The sequence below is a fragment of the Oncorhynchus masou genome, chromosome 13, assembly GCF_036934945.1.
Source record: "Oncorhynchus masou masou isolate Uvic2021 chromosome 13, UVic_Omas_1.1, whole genome shotgun sequence".
NCBI classification, from domain to species: domain Eukaryota; kingdom Metazoa; phylum Chordata; class Actinopteri; order Salmoniformes; family Salmonidae; genus Oncorhynchus; species Oncorhynchus masou.
The window spans coordinates 70,394,886-70,419,758 of record NC_088224.1 but is presented as its reverse complement, the minus strand read 5'-3'; the positions used below and the strand labels follow the sequence as shown (position 1 = coordinate 70,419,758).

Sequence of the window (24,873 nt, the reverse complement as noted above, 5' to 3'; positions counted from 1 at the left end):
GACCGAAAATTCCAATACCGAAGATTCCAATATACTTCCCTGAAAGTGATTGAGTATTTGAGAGTGTATAGCTTTACAACCCCGTATTTTTTATAACCAAGTTTCAATCAATTTGGGGGCTATTAATATGGAGCAGCTCTGGGGTAGATAGTTAGCTATCTGTGGACTTTGTTTTTCCCAGCCTCTCTCTGTTTGAGATTCCTGCCAGCCCAGGGCTGGAGCAGCCTCTGCCGAGTGAAGGTCCCCTGAGAGCCCTGGGGCACACCAGAATTTGCCCGCTTGGAACAGTGGCCAGTCGCCCGAGACTGGCATCTCACACCAGCTGGTCATGGGAGACTGGCATTTTCCCTACGGCACCACCCTGGGCATCCTGGACTCACAGCACCGCTCTAAGTGGTAAGCCTATTACGCAGGCTAACATCTAATTGGACCACCTCGTGAAGAGCAAGCAGGCACACACTAGTCTTCTTGCCTGAGTTATCATCTTTGACCTAACCTGAATGGAAGGCATGTCCTTGATATGCTTTCTCAGCCTTGTATGAATCCTCACAGGAGACAAATCACAAACCAGCACATAATAATATAGGTACATCTCAGATTATAAATCATATAGAAAGTCTGTATTTCTGTTATAGTATGAGGAGTGAGGATGTAATATATATCAGTTTTCTCAGCCTAGTTCAGAACTGTATTAATAGGGAATAGTGTAGGACTATTATAAATAGCCGCTGGTCTTGTCTCTTGTCCCCAGCGCGCCCCTGCTACCCCCCTACCCTCCCCTGTACTCCCCTGTACCTGGAGCACATTAGGCAGGAGTTATGAGGTGCCAGCCAGGCTGTGATTAGATGTCATGGCTGTCGCTCTGCTTAGACAGCACTGATAGACAGATTTCAGGGGAAATGCGTGTGATGCTATTCCCTGCAAGTGGCGGCCTCCACCGCAATCTGTCAATCATAGAGGATGAGGCCAGACAGGCCCACCGTCCTCCAAATAAAGCCTGTCCTTGTCTGGGTCTGCTCTCCTACTCTCCTAACCCATATTCCTTAGACTTAGACAGAATCTGCAAATGTCTGATATACCAGTGTATGAACCAGTGTATGAATAAGAATGACAGTCAACGAGTGTTCTTTGTAGTGTATTACCTGACAGATAGTAGAATCTGCAAACTATCTGATCATTAGATAATATGTTCATGCTTTTAGACAATACTATACTACGACATCTGGGTGAATCCACAGAGCTGCAGTACACTCTATGAGCCAGACTGATATCGCTGCAGACGGTCTCTCTCTGTGAGTGTGGAGGAGAGCAACCTCTCTTTCCAGGCTGCTGGGTAGTAGCAGTTGGGGAAAGGTAACATACCCTCTCTATGCTGGCATGGTGTCATTAAATGTATGGGCCTCCTTTGAGGAAACATTTTTCCTTCTTATTTCCAGCCATGATCAGCAGCTTATCGCATGTTATCAGTGTGTGTGTTCACACCGCATGTGTGGTGACAGCAGGAGGAGGATGCTGGGGTGCTGTGCGGCCCAGGCAGTCTCCTCCCCTCTAGTGTGTGTGTGTGTGTGTGTGTGTGTGTGTGTGTGTGTGTGTGTGTGTGAGTGAGTGTGTGTCCCACTGTGCTTTCATTTAATTAAAAGGTTGGGTGGAGGGATGCAGACCTTTTTCTTAAAATAAATTTGATGGAAAGCCTGTACCTGCTGAGTAGACCCAAGGAACACAGATTGGCTGCTGTGGTCATCATTTTCCAAACAGCAAGCCATTAGATAGTTTAAGACCTTTTCTCAGAAGTCTGAACACTGTCCAGATACCTTCTGTGACCTCTAGGATTGGTGTCTTAGCCAGTGTCTAACCACAACAAATGCTCACACGCTCCTGTGTTTACTTCTAGGGTTGGACGTTCTACAAATAAACAGCTAGAAACAATTGAAATACTGTACATTAAACCTGGGATTTGAAAGTCATTACTGTAGTAATCACTCACACTCCTGCTGAGTTCATTTAATCTTTGTCTCAGACTCAAGTCAAATACCATAATATACACTGAGTGTACAAAACATTATGGACACCTGCTCTTTCCATGACATAGACTGACCAGGTAAATCCAGGTGAAATCTATGATCCCTTATTGATGTAATTTATTAAATCCACTGCAATCAGTGTAGATGAAGGGGAGGAGACAGGTTAAAATATTTTTTAAGCCTTGAGACAATTGAGACATGGATTGTGTATGTGTGCCATTCAGAGGGTGAATGGGCAAGACAAATATTTAGGTGCTTTTGAACAGGTTATGGTAGCAGGTACCAGGCGCACTGGTTTGTGTCAAGTACTACAATGCTAAAGTTTCCAGTGTGTATCAAGAATGGTCCACCATCCAAAGGACATACAGCCAACTTGATACAGCCAGCATTGGAGTCAACATGAGCCTGTGGAACGCTTTCGACACCTTATAGAGTACATGCCCTGATGAATTGAGGCTGTTCTGAGGGCAAAAGGGGGGTGTGCAACTCAATATGAGGAATATGTTCTTAATGTTTTGTACACTCAGTGTAGTCCACTGTGCAAACACTGGACAAAATGTGACACCCCAGCTATCTGTATAGTTGCCTGCAGCAGAGCGCTTTAGAGGGAGGTGTCAAGAGCAGCTACAGCTCAACAGAGAGAGCTGCTCTGTACTCCCACCGTTTTGTCAGATATGGCTTAATGCAGGTATCTGGTTGCCTGTGGAATATCTGAGAAAACACTTACCTATAGCACCACAGGGAATGCTCAGGCTAATTCGTCTCCATGGCAGACAGTAACATGTTAATCAAGTGGGCTTACCAGGAACACATCTACAGGCTGTTCCGTCATACTGCAGTCAAAGGGGATTATGTATGTATCCCCACATAAACAGTTTCCCGATGGCCAGAGGAGGTTTAACTGCACCTTATTCATGGAACATACAAAAAGACACTGGAGCTCAGCCGTGACAACCTCTCACTGGATATGCCTGATTTCATGCTCTGAATATTAATATGGGCCTTTAGCAAACCCCTGAGCACAAGCACATAAGCACACACACACACACACGTATGCATGCACACACGCACTCACACACATGTTTGCACGCACGTACACACACACACACGCACACACGCACACACACACACACACACACACACACACACACACACACACACACACACACACACACACACACACACACACACACACACACACACACACACACACACACACACACACACACGTGCACGTGCCAGCAGATGTGTGCACACACACACACACAGTTGAAGCCTGGCACGTTAGAGATAACTAACTAACAAATTCACAGATAACTAACTAACAATTCAGAGGGACTGAACAGTATTCTCCCATGGTGAGTTCACAGTGTGAGTTTCTGGTATTCAAGGGCTAGTTGGTAAGGAAGCTAAAGTATGTGAGGATCTGAATATTGTATCATGTTTGTCTGAAAGCAATACGTGTTAATAAGCTCTTCAATCAGAACTTCAAGTCCTCTCTGTAACACAAAAGTAATGACTTCATTCTGAGAGCAGAAATAACAGAAAATATAGAAGCTGAAAGAGAACTCTGCCATTGCCTGTCTCAGGTTGTGGTTGTGTTAGAGATACAAACCTCTGACTGGATGCCTAGCAGCCCCGTCAACTGCCATCTCTCACTCTAAAACATGTCACACATACAAAGCTTTCTCTGCATGTTGTACAGGCCTGTACTGTATATCTGTACAGAATACGGGGCTCCTTTATTAATAAAAAATGAACGTAGAAACCAACAAAGCAACAAACTATAGCAATGTCACCATGACACTTCAAAGTCACTCTGGTGTTTGACATAGCAAAATATAAATGACCACAGAACACCATTTTCCCCCCAAGAAAACAATCCAACAAGAAGAAGGAACCGAAGCCATTATCCAACTACAGTGACACCTCAGCCTCCCACAGTCATCCAAAACAGATTTAAAATGGTTCTTGAAAAAACAACCAATATCAGTATAAGCATGATTCTGCATTGTGTTATGCTAGCACGAATGGTTGGCGCGAATGGTTGGGTAAGCACTGATTTCAAGGCTGCCGTTACAATACGCAATGTATGCATCCACACACCACATGGCTTTATAGAGAAACAGATCATAGTGAATGCTTGAGACACACCACATCTTATTCACCATGTCTGTTCAGCTAAAGCCCTGTCTTCCATCTGGCTCCAGAGGGAGCGATCACACAGAGCCCTGCTTCTTTTCAACCCGGTCTCAGGTGGAGGCGAGGCAGCAGGAGCGTTAGTGTTCATGCCGCTGGAGAGCACACAAAGCTCTGACTCAATGCTCGCCTCTGATTGCATTGTACTCACATGCAGCTTTTTTTTAAATCAAAGCTTAGAAAGAGTCTTATATGTGTGTAATAATTGCCTCTTTTCTATTTTATTTTATTTTTTATCTTCGGGGAGGACACATATCTGTTTTTTGTTTTTACAGCTTGTCTGCTGCATGTACATACATTTTACATACATGGTAGTTTTACATACAGCAATAACATACAGTAACAATAATACATTACCGAACATAACCTCTTTAATCCCACCCCTCAGCCACTCTCAGCCCATCCCACCTATCACCATACAACACCCTCGTTTGGTTTCCATGTGCCATATCTTTTTATAGCTGTGATGTTTTACATACATTTTGAAATGTTATTTTCTTTTCGTTATGGGGACATTTTTCCCCTTTATCTAATGTGGTGCCATGCAAGGGGCATACAAGCGCTGTGCTGATGCCTGACGGGACAGATTGGGATGTGTGTGTATGTGTGTGTGTGTGCTTGCGTGCATGTGTCTGTGTGTGTATGCATGTGTGTGTATGTACATGTACGCGTGCATATGCTTGTGTGGGTTCATTTGTGTACATGCATGTTTGTGATTGTGTGTCGTGGGGTAATTAGGACAACAGTAGAAGCCTCTGACAGGCCTGTCATCTCCACATCCTGTCCAGCAAGGAGACAGGGGTCAGAGGGGGTAAGAGGGGCTGGAGATGGGTCAGGAGGCAGCTGCTACACCACCACTCACTGTCTGGAATCTCTCACAGAATATTAAACCACTGGGACCTCAGGCAAGACACTCCCTCGCCTCAATTATGGAAAACACAAAGCCATCACACAGGGTATTACTATTTGATAACTAAACAAATGTGCATTGTGATGGAGTATGGCTATGAGCCGTGAGATTTCAGTTTTGAGACAACGTGACAAAATGTGCTATCGAACTGTTATCTAAAAATTCCCTCGTTATGACATAATGACAAATCCAGTTAGCTGTTGTGAGCTTTACCACTGAGCATGCTATGAAATTGAGGCTCTGTATTACAGAGACAGATACAGTACATTAAATACAATCTCCATCGGTGGGCATTTCTGGTGACCTTGGTTATGGCATACCATTAATTCTATGTATGGATGATTATTTATCCCCACAATAACATGTCTGCTGCTCCCCCCCCCCTCTCTCCCTCTCCCTCTCTCTCTGTGTTGCACCTGTGCCCATTCTGTCTGTGCCTGGCCCCGGTGCTCATACTCTCATAATCACATCCATCAGCCCACAGCTCTAACTGCATCCAGGACCGCTAAATACATCCATTTGTTTTCAGGTGTCATTTATTTTGTGTGCCTCAATCAGACACCTGTCACACACACCTGCTGTCAATGTGTGTGGAGCTAAAGAAAATAAAAAAGAGAAGAGAAGGCCTTTTGTTTCTTCTGCGAGTTTATAATGAGCACACTGTTTCCAATCTTCTTCCTCCATTTTTCAATTTCCTATGCCTTTTTCACAGTCAAATCACAGCTATCAATCAGGTGTGTGTGTGTGTGTGTGTGTGTGTGTGTGTGTGTGTGTGTGTGTGTGTGTGCGCGCGTGCGCGCGTGTGCGTGTGCGTGTGTGTGTGTGTGTGTGCGTGTGCGTGCGGGTGCGTGAAGGAGGTAAACTGAGGCCGTGTACCTTGATGGAACCATCTCCAACCCCAGCTCCATTAGTCAGAGATTGGAGGGAAATATGTGTGTGTGTGTGGTGGTGTGAAAATGAATACGATTATAAATGGCTGCCAATGCAAGGCTGTCTCCCTGCCCGGCTCCAAATGATTCACAATGTACACCGTTGAATTTGCCCTCTCTATTTGAGTAAATGGATCTATTCTGCACACTGTCCTTTTACAGTGGTACCGACAGGAAAAGCCACATATTTGTTTAACCATTTATTAGAAAAGATTACAATACATGCAATACGATACTTTTGGCATCAGGCTCTGCTCCTTTGGGATATCTCACTGCCAGAGCATGCATAATGATAAGATAACTATAGTAATAGACAGTGAGCAAGGTATGTTATACCAATCCCCCTGACTGAAGCAAAAACACAGTCTAAACTGTGGAGGCTGGGGTGGGTGGTGGGGAAGCAGAAAACAGACATACATGGCAAGCAATGTATGCTACAGCAATAACATGTCACCAAGAACACCCATGCATAGCGTGCATGTGGCAGCCATCAGGGAATGAAGGTGCAACACCTGGTTGACTAAATACACCGCAATATTAAGGTAGAGTGAATCTAATTGGTGCAATATCAGCTGATGCAATACTCAGGTTTCCTGTCTGGTGTTGCTGTAACTACTGATAACACATTATAACACAGTATAACATATTATACAATGTTTGTATACAGATATAGGATCTTAATTTGAGACAGTTTGCTACATCAGGAAAATAATCCTGCAGCAACAGGAAATGTGAAGTATTATGTGGATTATAATTAATGGAGGGGTTGATACATTTTTCTGGAGGTAAAAAATCAAGACTGAAATTTCAGTGGAAATTACAAACTTCAGAAACCTTTTTAAATCTCAAATACACTACACCTTTTACATGTCTTTCATTGCAGGAAAGTTCTCCTGCAAAAGGGTGATTTAATTAAGATCCTACACCTGAATAGCTAGGCATACAGATAAAAACATATGTCTTGTGTCGTAAATCCAATGACCAATGCAAATACACTACAGTGAATAAAATAACTGGTTCACGTACTGGTACATATCAAGTCAAACACCTACACGTTCATACGATAGGCACATTGCAATCTAACACAAAAGCGATAGCATGTGGCAGCAGACGCATAGTGTCAGCAGTGAAAAGAGGAAGACAATTGTGACTGACAGCACTCCAACGTAGAATAAAAAAATCTTAACATCATGTGGCATGTACAGTATATGTATGGGAAAGACTGCTAGTAGGGACTAACTCTAGGATTATGCAGATACTGCAATGTGCACCAGTGTTTTACAGAGTGTATTGATTGAAACAAAGATATATTTGAAGTGACTGAGCCAAATGGCAACTATAGTAAATTCACAACGGCAGGCTAATATAGGACTTCACAGCCTGACATTTCCTCCCCTCCACACAGAGCGGTCTCTAAATGTGTGCCAATGGCCATATGATTTACTCTGGACCCACATGAATATTTCATATTAGCGCTTAGCAGGCTCATGGCATCAAGAAAATGTATTATTTTTAGTGAGCTTTGTAGAGACACCCTGGAAATTCCTCCTTTGATGAATGGTCGAATAGTTTAAGTTGTATTATAAGGGCAAAACAAATGACTATCAATCATCTTATGTTGACAGCAGCTATACGCTTATCCCCTCCCATTTATGAAATTCCCTTTCTGGGGTTTTCTGATGAATCAGCTGCCAAAGCAAATCAAAACCTGCACTCTGCATAACAGGTCAGCTTCGATTTCACTATTAGACAAAAATACTCTGAAGGTGAAAGCTAATTATTGGTTAGTATAAAATATGGGACCCCAAAGAGGGTGATGTCAGTTGACATCTGGGCCGGCAGGGTAGTTCAAAACCCCGAGCTGACAAGGTACAAATATGTCGTTCTGACCCTGAACAGGCAGTTAACCCACTGTTCCTAGGCCGTCATTGAAAATAAGAATTTGTTCTTAATTGACTTGCCTAGTTAAATAAAGGTAAATAAAATAAAAAGTGAATATTGCCATTATTGTAATGCATTAACTTTCAATAGACACAATAGTATGCTCTAACCTGGAGTTGAACCCTCTAGTTCAGTTAGGAAATGTACAGACCCCCTTGTACTTTGCGACCTTTTGCCACATTTCAGGCTTCAAACATAAAGATATAAAACTGTATTTTTTTTGTGAAGAATCAACAACAAGTGGGACACAATCATATGAAGTGGAACGACATTTATTGGATATTTCAAACTTTTTTAACAAATCAAAAACTGAAAAATTGGGTGTGTAAAATTATTCAGCCCCCTTAAGTTAATACTTTGTAGCGCCACCTTTTGCTGCGATTACAGCTGTAAGTCGCTTGGGGTATGTCTCTATCAGTTTTGCACATCGAGAGACTGAAATGTTTTCCCATTCCTCCTTGCAAAACAGCTCGAGCTCAGTGAGGTTGGATGGAGAGCATTTGTGAACAGCAGTTTTCAGTTCTTTCCACAGATTCCCGATTGGATTCAGGTCTGGACTTTGACTTGGCCATTCTCACACCTGGATATGTTTATTTTTGAACCATTCCATTGTAGATTTTGCTTTATGTTTTGGATCATTGTCTTGTTGGAAGACAAATCTCCGTCCCAGTCTCAGGTCTTTTGCAGACTCCATCAGGTTTTCTTCCAGAATGGTCCTGTATTTGGCTCCATCCATCTTCCCATCAATTTTAACCATCTTCCCTGTCCCTGCTGAAGAAAAGCAGGCCCAAACCATGATGCTACCACCATGTTTGACAATGCGGATGGTGTGGTCAGGGTGATGAGCTGTGTTGCTTTTACGCCAAACATAACGTTTTGCATTGTTGCCAAAAAGTTACATTTTTGTTTCATCTGACCAGAGCACCTTCTTCCACATGTTTGGTGTGTCTCCCAGGTGGCTTGTGGCAAACTTTAAACAACACTTTTTATGGATATCTTTAAGAAATGGCTTTCTTCTTGCCACTCTTCCATAAAGGCCATATTTGTGCAATATACGACTGATTGTTGTCCCATGGACAGAGTCTCCCACCTCAGCTGTAAATCTCTGCAGTTCATCCAGAGTGATCATGGGCCTCTTGGCTGCATCTCTGATCAGTCTTCTCCTTGTATGAGCTGAAAGTTTAGAGGGACGGCCAGGTCTTGGTGGATTTGCAGTGGTCTGATACTCCTTCCATTTCAATATTATCGCTTGCACAGTGCTCCTTGGGATGTTTAAAGCTTGGGAAATCTTTTTGTATCCAAATCCGGCTTTAAACTTCCTGCCTGGTGTGTTCCTTGTTCTTCATGATGCTCTCTGCGCTTTTAACGGACCTCTGAGACACACATCACAGTGCAGGTGCACACATCACAGTGCAGGTGCATTTATACGGAGACTTGATTACACACAGGTGGATTGTATTTATCATCATTAGTCATTTAGGTCAACATTGGATCATTCAGAGATCCTCACTGAACTTCTGGAGAGAGTTTGCTGCACTGAAAGTAAAGGGGCTGAATAATTTTGCACACCAAATTTTTCAGTTTTTGATTTGTTAAAAAAGTTTGAAATATCCAATAAATGTCGTTCCACTTCATGATTGTGTCCCACTTGTCGTTGATTCTTCACAAAAAAATACAGTTTTATATCTTTATGTTTGAAGCCTGAAATGTGGCAAAAGGTCGCAAAGTTCAAGGGGGCAAATACTTTCGCAAGGCACTGTATCTTAAGTAACACCAACTGCTGTAAGAGCATACTAATTGTTTGAGGTAAAGAGAAAATATAATCCAACTATAAACAATGGTGTGATTTAAAATAACTGAAACATAGAATTAAGAATTAAATTACTTTTTTTAGGATTTCTGCCTGAGCTAAAAAGTAGATCGCAGCGATGCCATCTGAGTGTGCATAAAGGTAGCGTTGCCAATGAATGATTCAATCTGCTCATCATGCTCCCACTACTACCTGCATTGAGTTGGTTTCATTTGATTGGCTGGGTAATTACCTGAACGCTGGTTAATTGCTTGTTAATTTGCCCCTGATGGCGAGCACATCCAGCTCACGACAAGTCTGCCAATCAGCGGTTCACACATGGTGCACATGGGGACTTGCTCAGAGAGTATGCATACACACGGACACATGCATGTGCTACGCACATACTACAGCACTGCAGTTAAAATCTTCTCCATGTTTAATGTTCCTAGGCTGTCATTGTAAATAAGAATTTGTTCTTAACTGACTTACCTAGTTAAATAAAGGTTAAATGCATTTTATTTTATTTTAAATATGCTAAGCTGAGCAAAGCAGGTGCTCTTCCATTTGGATATCCATTGGAAAACAGCAGACACATGATTGAGGGAGAGAGAACACTGAGTGGCTTGGCTTTTGAGTTAGAGAGAGAGGCTGCATGCTCACAGACTGGCAGGGAGGGAGAGAAAGCGACACATAGAGAGAGACATAGAAAGAGATGCATGGGACTGACTATAACTGTTCACTCCCCCACCAGATTGATATTTTATGGTGTACGATGTGGTTCAGATGACATGGAGAGGTTGAGATGGAGTGAGAGAGTGTACAGGCGGGAAGAGTTCAGTGATTTATTGTGTGGGTGCATGTCTGGCATGTGGGTAAGTTTATGTGTGTTTGTATGTGTGTGTGTGTATGTGTGTTTGTGTGTGTACGTGTGTGATGAGTTAGCGCTAGGTGCAGTCAGACTGAGCCCATTAAAAAGTGAAGGCACAGGGGGACAGATGCACCCCAACATGAGGCACAGGAAACAGACTCTTTGATCATTACCTGCCTGCCAGTCTGCCCTCCACAGGGACCGCCCATTACCACTGCTGATGTGCTGCTCTGACAGGCTATAAAATCACACACACACACACACACACACACACACACACACACACACACACACACACACACACACACACACACACACACACACACACACACACACACACACAGCACTACTCACATTCACAACAACTATCACTCAAGCTAGTGTTGTCGTCAGTTAAACCTGTCCCCCAAAGACACATATAGAATAGCCATATGGCAATGGGGTTGAGATGAATGCATTTACAGGTATTGATTGCTTTGGTGGGTATACAGTGTGTAAGCTACTCCATTTTCTTCTCTGTTTAGAGGGCGCTCCACCTGGTACACAGCCAGTATAGAAGCACTTCTCACTTATCTTCTCAGCTATAGGGTGACATGGGGTAACTGGAAAACATGTCACTCACAGATTACTATGTGAGTCTCATTAGCTGACAGCAGTTGTTTTTTTCCCACCTTTATTTAACCAGGTAGGCCAGTTGAGAACAAGTTCTCATTTACAACTGCAGCCTGGCCAAAATAAAGCAAAGCAGTGCGGCACAAACAACACCACAGAGTTACACATGGGATAAACAAACGTACAGTCAATAACACAATAGAAAAGTATACATACAGTGTGTGCAAATGAAGTAAGATTAAGGAGGTAAGGCAATAAATAGGCCATAGTGTAACGTTGTTCATATTTAATGTTCACAAAAACACTCAAACAAAATGAGGAAACGGAGAAACGGAGAAAACGAAAGCGCACAGTTCTGTCAGGGAAACAACCTAAACAGAAAATAATCACCCACAACTAAAATGGGGGAAACAGGCTACCTAAGTTTGATTCTCAATCAGGGACAATGAACAACACCTGCCTCTGATTGAGAACCATACTAGGCCAAACACATAGAAAAAAGAACATGGGACTATTTATTCAACTCAGAACACTAAAACGAAAATAACATCGAGAATGATACGAAACGAAACAATCCTGTCTGGTGACATACACAAAGACAGAAAATAAACACCCACGAAACACAGGTGGGAAAATGCTACCTAAATATGATTCTCAATCAGAGACAACTAACGACACCTGCCTCTGATTGAGAACCATACTAGGTCAAACACAGAAAAAAGAATATGGACAACCCACCCCAACTCACGCCCTGACCAACCTAAAACAAAGACATAACAAAGGAACTAAGGTCAGAACGTGACACATAGTGGCAAAAAAAATTGAATTCAACTCCAAAACTGGAGTGATAGATGTGCAGAAGATGAATGTGCAAGTAGAGATACTGGGGTGCAAAGAAGAAGAAAAAATATGGGGATGAGGTAGTTGGGTGGGCTATTGACAGATGGGCTATGATCTGTAAGCTCCTCTGACAGCTGATGCTTAAAGTTAGTGAGGGAGATATGAGTCTACAGCTTCAGTGATTTTTGCAGTTTGTTCCAGTCATTGGCAGCAGAGAATTGGAAGGAAAGGCAACCAAATGAGGAATTGGCTTTGGGGGTGACCAGTGAAATATACCTGCTGGAGCGCATGCTATGGGTAGGTGCTGCTATGGTGACCAGTAAGCTGAGATAAGGCTGGGCTTTACCTAGATAAGACTTATAGATGACCTGGAGCCAGTGGGTTTGGCTACGAATATGAAGTGAGGGCCAACGAGAGCATACAGGTCGCAGTGGTGTGTTGTATATGGGGCTTTGGTGATAAAACGGATGGCACTGTGATAGACTGCATCAAATTTACTGAGTAGAGTGTTGGAGGCTATTTTGAAAAATGACATCACTGAAGTCAAGGATCGGTAGGATAGTCAGTTTTACGAAGGTATGTTTGGCAGCATGAGTGAAGGATGCTTTGTTTGCGAAATAGGAAGCCGATTCTAGATTTAACTTTGGATTAGAGATGCTTGATGTGAGTATGGAAGGAGAGTTTACAGTCTAACCAGACACCTAGGGATTTGTAGTTGTCCACATATTCTAAGTCAGAACCGTCCAGAGTAGTGATGCTAGACGGGCGGGCAGGTGCTGGCAGCGATCGGTTGAAGAGCATGCATTTAGTTTTACTTGCATTTAAGAGCAGTTGGAGGCCACGGAAGGAGAGTTCTATGGCATTGAAGCTTATCTGGAGGTTTCTTAACACAGTGTCCAAAGAAAGGCCAGAAGTATACAAAATGGTGTCTTCTGCGTAGAGGTGGATCAGAGAATCACAAGCAGCAAGTGCAACATCATTGATGTATACAGAGAAAAGTGTCGGCCCGAGAATTGAACCCTGTGGCACCCCCATATAGAGACTGCCAGAGGTCTGGACAACAGGCAGGTTGAACAAGCTAGTAATAGGGGTTGCAACAATTGCGGAGGATAATTTTAGAAAGAGAGGGTCCAGATTATCTAGCCCGGCTGATTTATAGGTGTCCAGATTTTGCAGCTCTTTCAGAACATCGGCTATCTGGATTTGGGTGAAGGAGAAATGGAGGAGGCTTGGGCAGGTTGCTGTGGGGGGTGCAGAGCTGTTGACCGGGGTAGGGGTAGCCAGGTGGAAAGTATGGCCAGCCGTAGAAAAATACTCCTTGAAATTCTCAATTATCGGGGATTTATCGGTGGTGACAGCTGCCCACTGCCTCGGCGCAGCGGGCAGCTGGGAGGTGGTGCTCTTATTCTCCATGGACTTTACAGTGTCCCAGAACTTTTTAGAGTTTGTGCTACAGGATGCAAATTTCTGTTTGAAAAAGCTTGCCTTTGCTTTCCTAATTGTTCCTAACTTCCCTGAAAAGTTGCATATCGTGGGGGCAATTCGATGCAAATGCAGAATGCCACAGGATGTTTTTGTGCTTGTCAAGGGCACTCAGGTCTGGAGTGAACCAAGGGCTATATCTGTTCCTGGTTCTACATTTTTTGAATGGGGAATGCTTATTTAAGTTGGTGAGGAAAGCAATTTTTTTATATATATTTTTGTTACCCCTTTTTCGTAGTATCCCATTGTTAGTAGCTACTATCATGTCTCATCGCTACAACTCCCGTACGGGCTCGGGAGAGACGAAGGTTGAAAGTCATGCGTCCTCCGATACACAACTCAACCAAGCCGCACTGCTTCTTAACACATCCAACCCGGAAGCCAGCCGCACCAATGTGTCGGACCTCCCGGTCGCGGCCGGTTACGACAGAGCCTGGGGACAAACCCAGAGTCTCTGGTGGCACAGCTGGCGCTGCAGTACAGCGCCCTTAACCACTGCGCCACCCGGGAGGCCCTAGGAAAGCACTTTTAAAGAATAACTAGGCATCCTCTACTGACAGAATGAGGTCAATATCCTTCCAGGATACCCGGACTAGGTAATTTAGAAAGGCCGGCTCGCTGAAGTGTTTTAGGGAGCTTTTGACAGTGATGAGGGGTGGTCGTTTGACTGCGGACCCATTACGGAGCAGGCAATGAAGCAGTGATCACTGAGATCCTGGTTGAAGACAGCAGAGGTGTATTTAGAGGGCAGGTTGGACAGGATTTTATCTTTGAGGGTTCCCGTGTTTACGGATTTGGGGTTGTACCTGGTAGGTTCCATGATAATTTGGGTGAGATTGAGGGCATCTAGCTTAGATTGTAGGATGGCCGGTGTGTTAAGCATATCCCAGTTTAGGTCCCCTAACAGTACAAATTCTGAAGTTAAATGGGGGGCAATTCATTCACAGATGGTGTCCAGGGCACAGCTGACGGCTGAGGGGGGTCTGTAGCAGCTACAGTGATAGACTTATTTCTGGAAAGGTGGATTTTTAAAAGTAGAAGCTCAAACTGTTTGGGCACAGACCTGGATAGCATGACAGAACTCTGCAGGCTGTCTCTGCAGTAGATTGCAACTCCACCCCCTTTGGCAGTTCTATTTTGGAGGAAAATGTTGTAGTTGGGGATGGAATTTTCAGAATTTTTGGTGGCCTTCCTAAGCAAGTATTCAGACACAGCTAGGACATCGGGGTTGGCAGATTGTGCTAAAGCAGTGAAAAAGACTAACTTAGGGAGGAGGCTTCTGATATTAACATGCATGAAACCAAGGCTTTTACAGTTACAGAAGTCAACAAATGATAGTGCCTGGGGAATAGGAGTGGAACTGGGGGCTACAGGGCCTGGGTTAACCTCTACATCACCAGAGGAATAGAGGAGGAGTAGGATAAGGGTATGGCTAAAGGCTATAAGAACTGGTCTTCTAGTGCGTTGGGGACAGAGAATAAAGGACCAGATTTCTGGGTGCGGAAGAATAGATTCAAGGCATAATGTACAGACAAGGTTATGGTAAGATGTGAGTACAGTGGAGGTAAACCTATGCGTTGCGTAACGATGAGAGAGGTTTCGTCTCTGGAGGCATCAGTTAACCTCGGTGAGTTCTCCTCCGCATGTGTCTGGGGTGGGACGAAAGTGCTATCTAAGGCATTTTGAGTGGGACTGAGGGCTCTACATTGAAATAAAACAATTAAAACTAGCCAAGACAGCAGTAGACAAGGCATATTGACATTAGAGAGAGGCATAAAGCAATCACAGGTGTTGATCAGGAGAGCTAAGACAACAACGGGTAAATTGTGATGAATGGGCAGAGCTGGTCAGTTAGGTACATACAGGACCTGAGTTCGAGGCTGGGACCGACAGGTAAACAAAATGAGGTACCATGTTATTGAAACAGTCCAGGGAGCATCCGCTGTGTAGCCAAGTGATCATAGAGTCAAAAGAGCAGCAATAGGTGAGTCAGGGTGCCGTTTGGTTGTCTTTACTACGTTAGGCGAGCAGGGGACACAGCATTCAGAAAAGTTAGCGGGCCGGGGCTAGTAGATGGTTCTGCGGCGATATCGTAACAGAATAGCCAGTTGAGACCACATCGGGCGATCACGTCGGCAGTCCAGTCATGATGGATCGGTAGTGCTCCCTGTCGACAATAAAGGGTCCAGATCAATTGGCAAAGGAGGTATTGTAGCCCTAGAATTAGCTGGTATATGGGCCTAGCTCAAGGCTAGCTAGTGCTATCTTTGGGACAGAGGCGTTAGCTAACAGTAGCCACTCGTTTGCTGCTAGCGAGCTGCGATGATCCGGAATAATGATCCGGTGTAATGATCCAGAGCGACAGAAATTTGGTGATATGGTAGAGAGAGCAGTCCGATGCTCTGGGTTGATATAGCTCTGTGCAGACTGGCAGTGGAAGCAGCTGAGGGGAAAACAACTCTTAATAATGTCTGGAATGGAGTAAATGGAATGGCATCAAACCCATGGAAACCATGAGTTTGATGTATTTGATATCATTCCAGCTATTCCTCTCCAGCCATTGCCTCGAACCCGTTCTCCCCAATTAAGGTGCCACCAACCATGTCATGTCATCTCTATTGTCTCTCTCTATGATGTGGTTTGTCTCCAACAAGCTGTACCAGATGAGGTGAGGCCCAGCCACAAACTGTGTTTGCTCTGTTGATGGGATGGCTGATATGAGAGCTGCAGGTTATTGGCACAACTGAACAAGGCACTGACTGGGGTTCAGGTGAACTCATTTTATTGTTTGCTCAGAGAGGTCATTTGTGAAATAGACTCTGAAGCCATCACATAGCTCTTCCAGCAGAGATATAGAATGCATCATGCAGACTTTATCAGACTCCCAGCATTAGCCATCAGACACACATCATCAAACAAACAGCATCGGCGGAGACAGACAAGACAGACGCTCCTCTGTGACTCTGAGCCTGTTAGCTCACCATTCCCTCACTGAAACCTATTTTGTCTTTACAGGCATGCTGCCTGATGACAGCATCTATTGTTGAGTCAATTGGAGGTGAACATTTGAGTCAATTTGAGGTGAACCTGTGGATATATTTCAAGGCCTACCTCAAACTCAGTGCCTCTTTGCTTGACATCATGGGAAAATCAAAAGAAATCAGCCAAGATCTCAGAAAATAAATTGTAGACCTCCACAAGTCTGGTTCATCCTTGGGACAATTTCCTGAAGGTACCACGTTCATCTGTACAAACAATAGTACGCAAGTATAAACACCATGGGACCACGCAGCCGTCATACCGCTCAGGAAGGAGAAGCGTTCTGTCTCCTAGAGATGAATGTACTTTGGTGCAACAAGTACAAATCAATCCCAAAACAACAGCAAAGGACCTTGTGAGGATGCTGGAGGAAATAGCTACAAAAGTAGCCAACATAAAATGAGTCCTATATCGACATAACCTGTCCTCTGTCCTCTGGTCTCTGGTCTGTCCTCTGGTCTCTGGTCTGTCCTCTGGTCTCTGGTCTGTCCTCTGGTCTGTCCTCTGGTCTGTCCTCTGTCCTCTGGTCTCTGGTCTGTCCTCTGGTCTCTGGTCTGTCTTCTTGTCTGTCCTCTGGTCTCTGGTCTGTCCTCTGTCCTCTGGTCTGTCCCGTGGTCTCTGGTCTGTCCTCTGGTCTCTGGTCTGTCCTCTGTCCTCTGGTCTGTCCTCTGGTCTCTGGTCTGTCCTCTGGTCTCTGGTCTGTCCTCTGGTCTCTGGTCTGTCCTCTGGTCTCTGGTCTGTCCTCTGTCCTCTGGTCTGTCCTCTGTCCTCTGGTCTCTGGTCTGTCCTCTGTTCTCTGGTCTGTCCTCTGTCCTCTGGTCTGATGAAACAAAAATATACCTGTTTGGCCATAATGACCATTGTTATGTTTGGAGGAAAAAGGGGGATGCTTGCAAGCCAAAGAACACCATCCCAACCGTGAAGCACGGGGGTGGCAGCATCATGTTGTGGGGGTGCTTCGCTGCAGGAGGGACTGGTTCACTTCACAAAATAGATTACATCATGAGGGAGGAAAATTATGTGAATATATTGAAGCAACATCTCAAGACATCAGTCAGGAGGTTAAAGCTTGGTCGCAAATGGGTCTTCCAAATGGACAATGACTCCAAGCATACTTCCAAAGTTGTGGCAAAATGTCTTAAGGACAACAAAGTCAAGTTATTGGAGTGGCCATCACAAAGCCCTGACCTCAATCCTATAGAACATTTGTGGGCATAACTGAAAAAGCATGTGTGAGCAAGGAGGCCTACAAACCTGACTCAGTTACACCAGCTCTGTCAGGAGGAATGGGGCAACATTCACCCAACTTATTGTGGGAAACTTGTTAGAGGCCACCCGAAACGTTTGACCCAAGTTAAACATTTTAAAGGCAATGTTTCCAAATACTAATTGAGTGTATGTAAACTTCTAATCCACTGGGGATGTGATGAAAGAAATCAAATCTGAAAGAAATCTTTCTCTCTACTATTATTCTGACATTTCACATTCTTAAAATAAAGTGGTGATCTTAACTGACCTAAAACAGGGAATTTTTACTAGGATTAAATGTCAAGAATTGTGAAACTAAGTTTAAATTTATTTGGCTAAGGTGTATGTAAACATCCGATTTCAACTGTATGGCGCAGCATCAGGTATGTATGCAGCGTATCAACTTAAAAGCATTCGCTTGTTGTCTATCTGCATCCCCAGTGCCATTATCCACCTTTTGGGGTGTCACCCGAGGACACTATGCCCACACAGTGAAAGGGAGGGCATACACACACACACACACACACACACACACACACACAACACACACACACACACACACACACACACACACACACGCACACACGCACACACACACACACACACACACAGACACACACACACACACACACACACACACACACACACACACACACACACACACACACACACACACACACACACACACACACACACACACACACACACACACACACACACACACACACTGAGTTGGCTAGAATACGGGGATTAGAGAGGGTCTTCAGGGAACGTGGCTGAAGCTTTAGTTGAGCCTGTGGGCTGACTTTACTTAAGCAGTAGAGGAAACTACAGCCACCGTGAATCACCAGTGAAGGGCTTCTTCCTGACCACACTGAAAGGCCATTAATTTACAGCAGGACTCACAAACCAGAGGGCTAATTCACTGTGCACTGGGTAGTTACATCTTCTATTGTCTTGGAACAAAGGATAAATAGAGACTAATGTTGTTTAATCTTTCGTTCTATTTTAGGGTTGGGAGAGGCTGTGTTGTACTGTTCCTAGAATCTCAGAGTGAAGATGGACTATGATAGGAGGACCAAGGTCACGGTTAGGAGGACACAGTTTGTTTGCACCAGACAAGAGGCTGGCATGGGAATGAGAGTGTGAACAGCCAGCGGTGCTATATCAGTGCTCTGTACTGGAGCGTTGGACCCATCACAACCTCCACAGTCAGTATTGGAAAGCCCTGCCTGGCTCCTGGCAGAGAGGTGGCTCTCTGTGCTTCTTCTCTCTGTGTGCTGCTCGCTGGGCTGTGAGTCAGTGAGTCAACCCCAACAATGTAACCACTTCCCCAGGAGCCGTTGCTCACCTTTGATTTGTGCACAAGGTTAAACCAAACGTTGCGTGAAGACAATAGAGACTGAATGGGGTATGACAGAGGTACAAATATGTACAGTAGGTAATATTACTCTCTGAGCTACAGGTCTGTATGTTGCCCTACTTCCACCCCCTCCTCAATATTACCCATATAGTTGCTATGGTGACCAAATAGGTCATATTTTTCTTTGTCACATTTGCATTTGTTTTGTAAGTGTTGCTATTTTATAAATAAATAGGTGAAAGTGGTTATGACAGCAAAATTAATCAACTTTAATGTTGTGCTATATCTGCAAAATACTGTGTCGTAATGTCAATTAACTTTTTTCACACACAGACCTACACATCTAAAATAAACACTTGCAAAAACAATAACAATAACTAATTTCATTGTTCCAAATTAACCAGTTTATGCTGTGCTCTCTCTCTCTCACTCTCTCTCTCTCTCTCTCTCTCTCTCTCTCTCCTATGAATGAGGTGTAGAGTAACAGCCTTCATTATCTAATGAGATTACCAGAGTCAATTTCAACGATGCAAAATACCCCACATACGGCCTGGCAATAACACAGGGCCGTATAATGAGGTAAAATAAAGGCTAAATGAAACCCCATCACTGGAGCCAAGGGATTGGGGGAATGTGAACTGTGCACAATTAGCCAGCTCATCCAGAATACAGAATCAGACAAAGCAACATTACTCACATACTGTAAACCTCGTTAAGGCAGAAAAGCACACAGTCAGTCAATCTACTGTGGCGAGCACTGTGGTACTATACAGCCAGTTAATCTCCTGTAGCTAGCACTGTGGTACAATACAGTCAGTCAATATAGTGTAGCTAACACTGTGGTACTATACAGTCAGTCAATCTACTGTAGCTAGCACTGTGGTACAATACAGTCAGTCAAACTAGTGTAGCTAACACTGTGGTACTATACAGTCAGTCAATCTACTGTAGCTAGCACTGTGGTACAATACAGTCAATCAATCTAGTGTAGCTAGCACTGTGGTACTATACAGTCAGTCAATCTAGTGTAGCTAGCGCTGTGGTACCTTACAGTCAGTCAATCTAGTGTAGCTAACACTGTGGTACTATACAGTCAGTCAAACTAGTGTAGCGAGCACTGTGGTACTATACAGTCAGCCAATCTACTATAGCTAGCACTGTGGTACTATACAGTCAGTCAATCTACTATAGCTAGCACTGTGGTACTATACAGTCAGTCAATTTACTATAGCTAGCACTGTGGTACTATACAGTCAGTCAATCTAGTGTAGCGAGCACTGTGGTACAATACAGCAAAGAGAGAGCAGGATCTATCTTGCTCTGCCTCTCATTCAGTTCTTTACCTCATACAGAGACTGAACTGAGATCAGTCCTTACAGTTTAGAACCGCTGTTCATCTCTTGTTTTACAAGTCATGGTTCATTATTTGGAAGACTCTTTCCAAAGGGGTGCTGACATTGTGATAGCTTTCATCTCGTAACATGTTTCCCAAGTCCCGGAACGACTCTAACCGCCATAGTTAAACATGAGAACTGAGATCATTTGAAAGTGACACCACTTCAAAGGCAGTGTGTGTGCTGCAGACCCAAAGAGGGACACAGGGAAGAGATTCACACAAGCCTCCTAATCACCTGTAATCCACTGTTCATTCCAGGTCCCTTAAATCACACATTAAAATGCATGCACACTCACCCAAGAACTGGTGAGTACTTGGGGACACATTGTTCACCTATACACTGACTGCATAACGTTTTAGTCACACTGAACATGTGTGTGCTGCACACTGATTAAATACTGATATGTACTGTGTGTAGAGCGCAGCTATGTGTTAATATAGCCTAAACCAAGAGGAGGAAGGAAGAACTTATGAATACTGCTCATGAATATATTATTGTCATTAAGAATCGGCAGCAGCCGTTTTAAAGTGACAACTTTTCTGTAAACTGATATCTACCATGTTGTCTACCTTGTTGTTGTTTTTAGCTGTTCCACTGAATGTCTCACTCTTTTATCACTTCCCTTCTTTGTCTTTGCTTTCAAACTCTTTGAGTTTCTTCTCACAGCGGGTGCTGAAAGGTGCATCTATCTGACAGTGAACTGTTTTACCCATAAATAAACTGCTGCATCAAAAACTATTGACTGCAGTGGAGGTAAAATCTCCATTAGTCTTCCAGGTGCAGTAGAAAGAAAAGCAACGTGTCTTCTGAGGATGGAAACACATCAATAAATAGAGGAAAATTGCTTTCAAAATGCAAGATTTAACTTATTGTGATGAGTCACTTGTGTCAGCATCTATGTTAAATTGTTAAAACAGACAGTTTTAACAATTTTAAAGTACATGATGTTGGAGTGAAACTACTCAGTGACACTATATCGCAGTGACACTAATCGTATGCCAGTATACCCATGTCGCAGTTGCAATGGAAATTAGAAACACTAATTTGGCAGAGTACTAACAAGCTCTTGGGGGGGGATTCAAATTTCAATTTCTGTTTGATTGGCCTCTCAAACTGTTGTATGTCAGTTTGGCATGGGAGTGAAAAGAGTCCACTTCATAAAGCATTCTGGCTCTCTGGAAATGTCTCCTGTCCTCAGCAAATAAACAGAAAGCAGCATAGTAACTAAAGGAGAGATGACTGCTTGATGATGTCTGTACCATAACAGAAGTTCTCCCTGGGGGTTAATGGGGAGGGGAGGGCATTGATGATTCCATGTGCTGTGTTCAAGAGCCACAGCTGTTCAGTAATTGGTTGGCTTTCATTTTTTAAAATCCAATCCTTTATAATTTCGCTGGCAGATCTCTTCTGCATCAACATATGAGAGCATAATGGCAAGGAGATTGAGTCTGAGCATTCCAGACCTCATAGGGGGGTCAAATATCATCTAAAACATTTCTAAAATAGATACGTTATTTGTTGACACACACTCCATTCACCAAATCTTTCAGCTGAATTCTCACTTTCATTTTCTCTCTCATGTGATTTGAAGCATTCATGTTCAATCAACATTGATGCATGAGAACATGAGGAGGTGTGAGTAAGGGTGAAGCTGCCTAGTGGTAGACTACTTGTTCCTGAAGATGATGTATGTGTTTGTTGGCCAAAAAATAAAGCTGAGAGCAGCTAAATCTCTATACTCTATATATTGCTGTCACTTTGGATTTATCATGTGCAGATTTGGCAGCCAATTTTAGTCTTAAATACAATCTCCCAGGGAAATTCTAAGGTCAACAGCGATCCATAAACAATTCCTAAGTCTGAGACTCTTCCACTAAGCGTTATTCAAAGACGATCAATAGGATTTTGCAATTCAAACCCTAAAAACCTATTCTTCTGCATATCAGCAAAGCTCTCTTCTCTCCTAGCACTTTCTCACTGATCAATTATTAAAATCAACTTCAGATTGATTTTATTGTGTAGGGCTTCTGAGAGGTAATTTTTCATTCCAATGGCATTTAGCATTTCTTATTAAAATACATTATTGTTCTTGTAGATTTACTTATTCGATGTGATAGCTCATTAGTCAGATTAATGTAATGTACTCTCTCCTCTCAGTAGAGCTGGTGTGCTTGCAGAGAGGCCATCACGCTTCTATGTAAATAAAACACTCTCCATGGAAAGTTCAAGTGCACTGGTTCGCCACAACAAATGGCTCTTACAATGCATTAGCAATGACTCCAATATGAAACATTTGCAGATCGTTGGCATTTAATTCAATTGGAAGTTGTCATTTCACATTCCACAGACACATATGTACATGTGTCTGATAATTCTTACAGTATTAGTACAGTGCCCAATTAAAACAAGTCTACTCATCTAGCCTTGTCTAACTGTAATAGCCCCCATGCACCAGAAACCCACAGAGAAAAGTCCAGCCTCAGTACGAGTATTCTCTTCAGAACCATCTGTGAGTGAGAAGAACACAGAAGAACCTGTGTCCCAAATGGCACCCTATTCCCTATAAATTGCATTACTTTGACCAGCTCCCTGGTCAAAAGGAGTGCACTGTAAAGGGAATAGGGTACCATTTGGGACACAGACATGGCTCTGGGTTTACAACTGACGTGCTGGTCCAGAGTGAAGTCTTCTATAATCCTCTGATTAGACAGAGAGTGAACTCTCATCCCGCCAGATACAGCAGCCCTCTCTACTTCCTAACCAAAGGTTTACATTTACATTTTAGTAATTTAGCAGACATTTATCCAGAGCGACTTATAGTTAGTGCATTTATCTTAAGATAGGTGAGACAACCACATATCTCAGTCATAAAGTAAGCACATTTTTCGTCAATATCAGCAAAGTTGAGTGAGAGTGTTAGTTCACAAAAGGCTTATTTAAAATACTCTATGAAGATTTAGGTTTTAGATGTTTTCAGAAGATGGGCAGGGACTCTGCTGTCCTAGCTTCAGGGGGAAGCTGGTTCTGCCATTGAGGTGCCAGGACAGAGAAGAGCCTTGACTAGGCTGAGTGGGAGCTGCCCTCCTGTAGGGTTGGAAGGGCCATGAGACCAGAGGTGACAGAACGAAGAATGAAGTACTCAGGTTGGGGTGTAGGGTTTGAGCCTGAAGGTGGGAAGGGGTAGTTCCTCTTGGTGCTTAGGTGGCAAGTACCATGGTCTTGTAGTGGATGCAAGCTTCGCCTGGAAGTCAGTGGAGTGTGCAGAGGAGCGGGGTGACATGGGAGAACTTGGGAAGGTTGAACAACAGGGGGACGGCAGCCTTCTGGATAAGTTGCAGGGGGGGAGCCCAGCCAACAGCGAGTTGCAGACAAGTGCCTGGATTAGGATCTGCGCCACCTCCTGTGTGAGGTAGGGTCGTGCCCTACGGATTTTGTAGAGCATTATTACACTGCAGTACAAGAGCTTGAATGGAATGTGTAGGTGTACACATAAAGTACCTTATTAATTGATACTTCCATTGATGTCTGATACATGTCTGTACTCTGTAGTAGATAGGCTATACAGAAACAGTAGCAAACTGACTTCATGTTCTAATTTGTTCCCTGAATATGAGAGCTGGGTAGTAGACCCTGACTTTCTGTTTTAGGCATGTTGGCTTGAATTGGCTCTATTACCCTCTACACTGCCAAAGATGACCTATGTTGTTTGAGTGGATACTACGAGTTAAGATTCTTCAGGGCCTAGAGCAGGTCTGCATCCCAAATGGGACCGTGTTCCCTATATAGTGCACTACCCTTGGTCTGTGTCTACTATGTGCACCACGTTGTCCACTAGGGAATAGAGTGGCATTTGGGACGCAAACCAGCATTTCATCTACAACATGACAACGTGTCCCTCAGGTCGACCCTTTTTCTAAGACCATTAAAGGACAATATCAAGCAGCGTGAACTCCTGAGCTCCTGAGCTGTCCTTGTAACACACTTCCACCACTGGATGTGAGTGAACATACAGTATAGTACATATAAACCTGCAGTTGTAGCTATGATGTGGCTTAAAGCTACAAGCCACATTACCCCCAAAAGCAAACAGAATAACATGTTCTGCTTTTATTGTGTCTGAAAAGGATTGTGATTACACAGGTAAACACTGTTTATAAACTGTGCTAATACAATTGAGTCTGGTGTTTGATCGGAGTCCTGGAGCAATTTTTCAAATCTATCTGCGCTAGAAA

The 24,873-nt window shown here is 43.6% G+C and overlaps 1 protein-coding gene across 1 annotated transcript in view; it reads right to left on the bottom strand.

The window, feature by feature from the left end:
- Positions 1-24,873, bottom strand: part of cadm1b (cell adhesion molecule 1b) — a 181,634-nt gene that overhangs the window by 59,911 nt on the left and 96,850 nt on the right.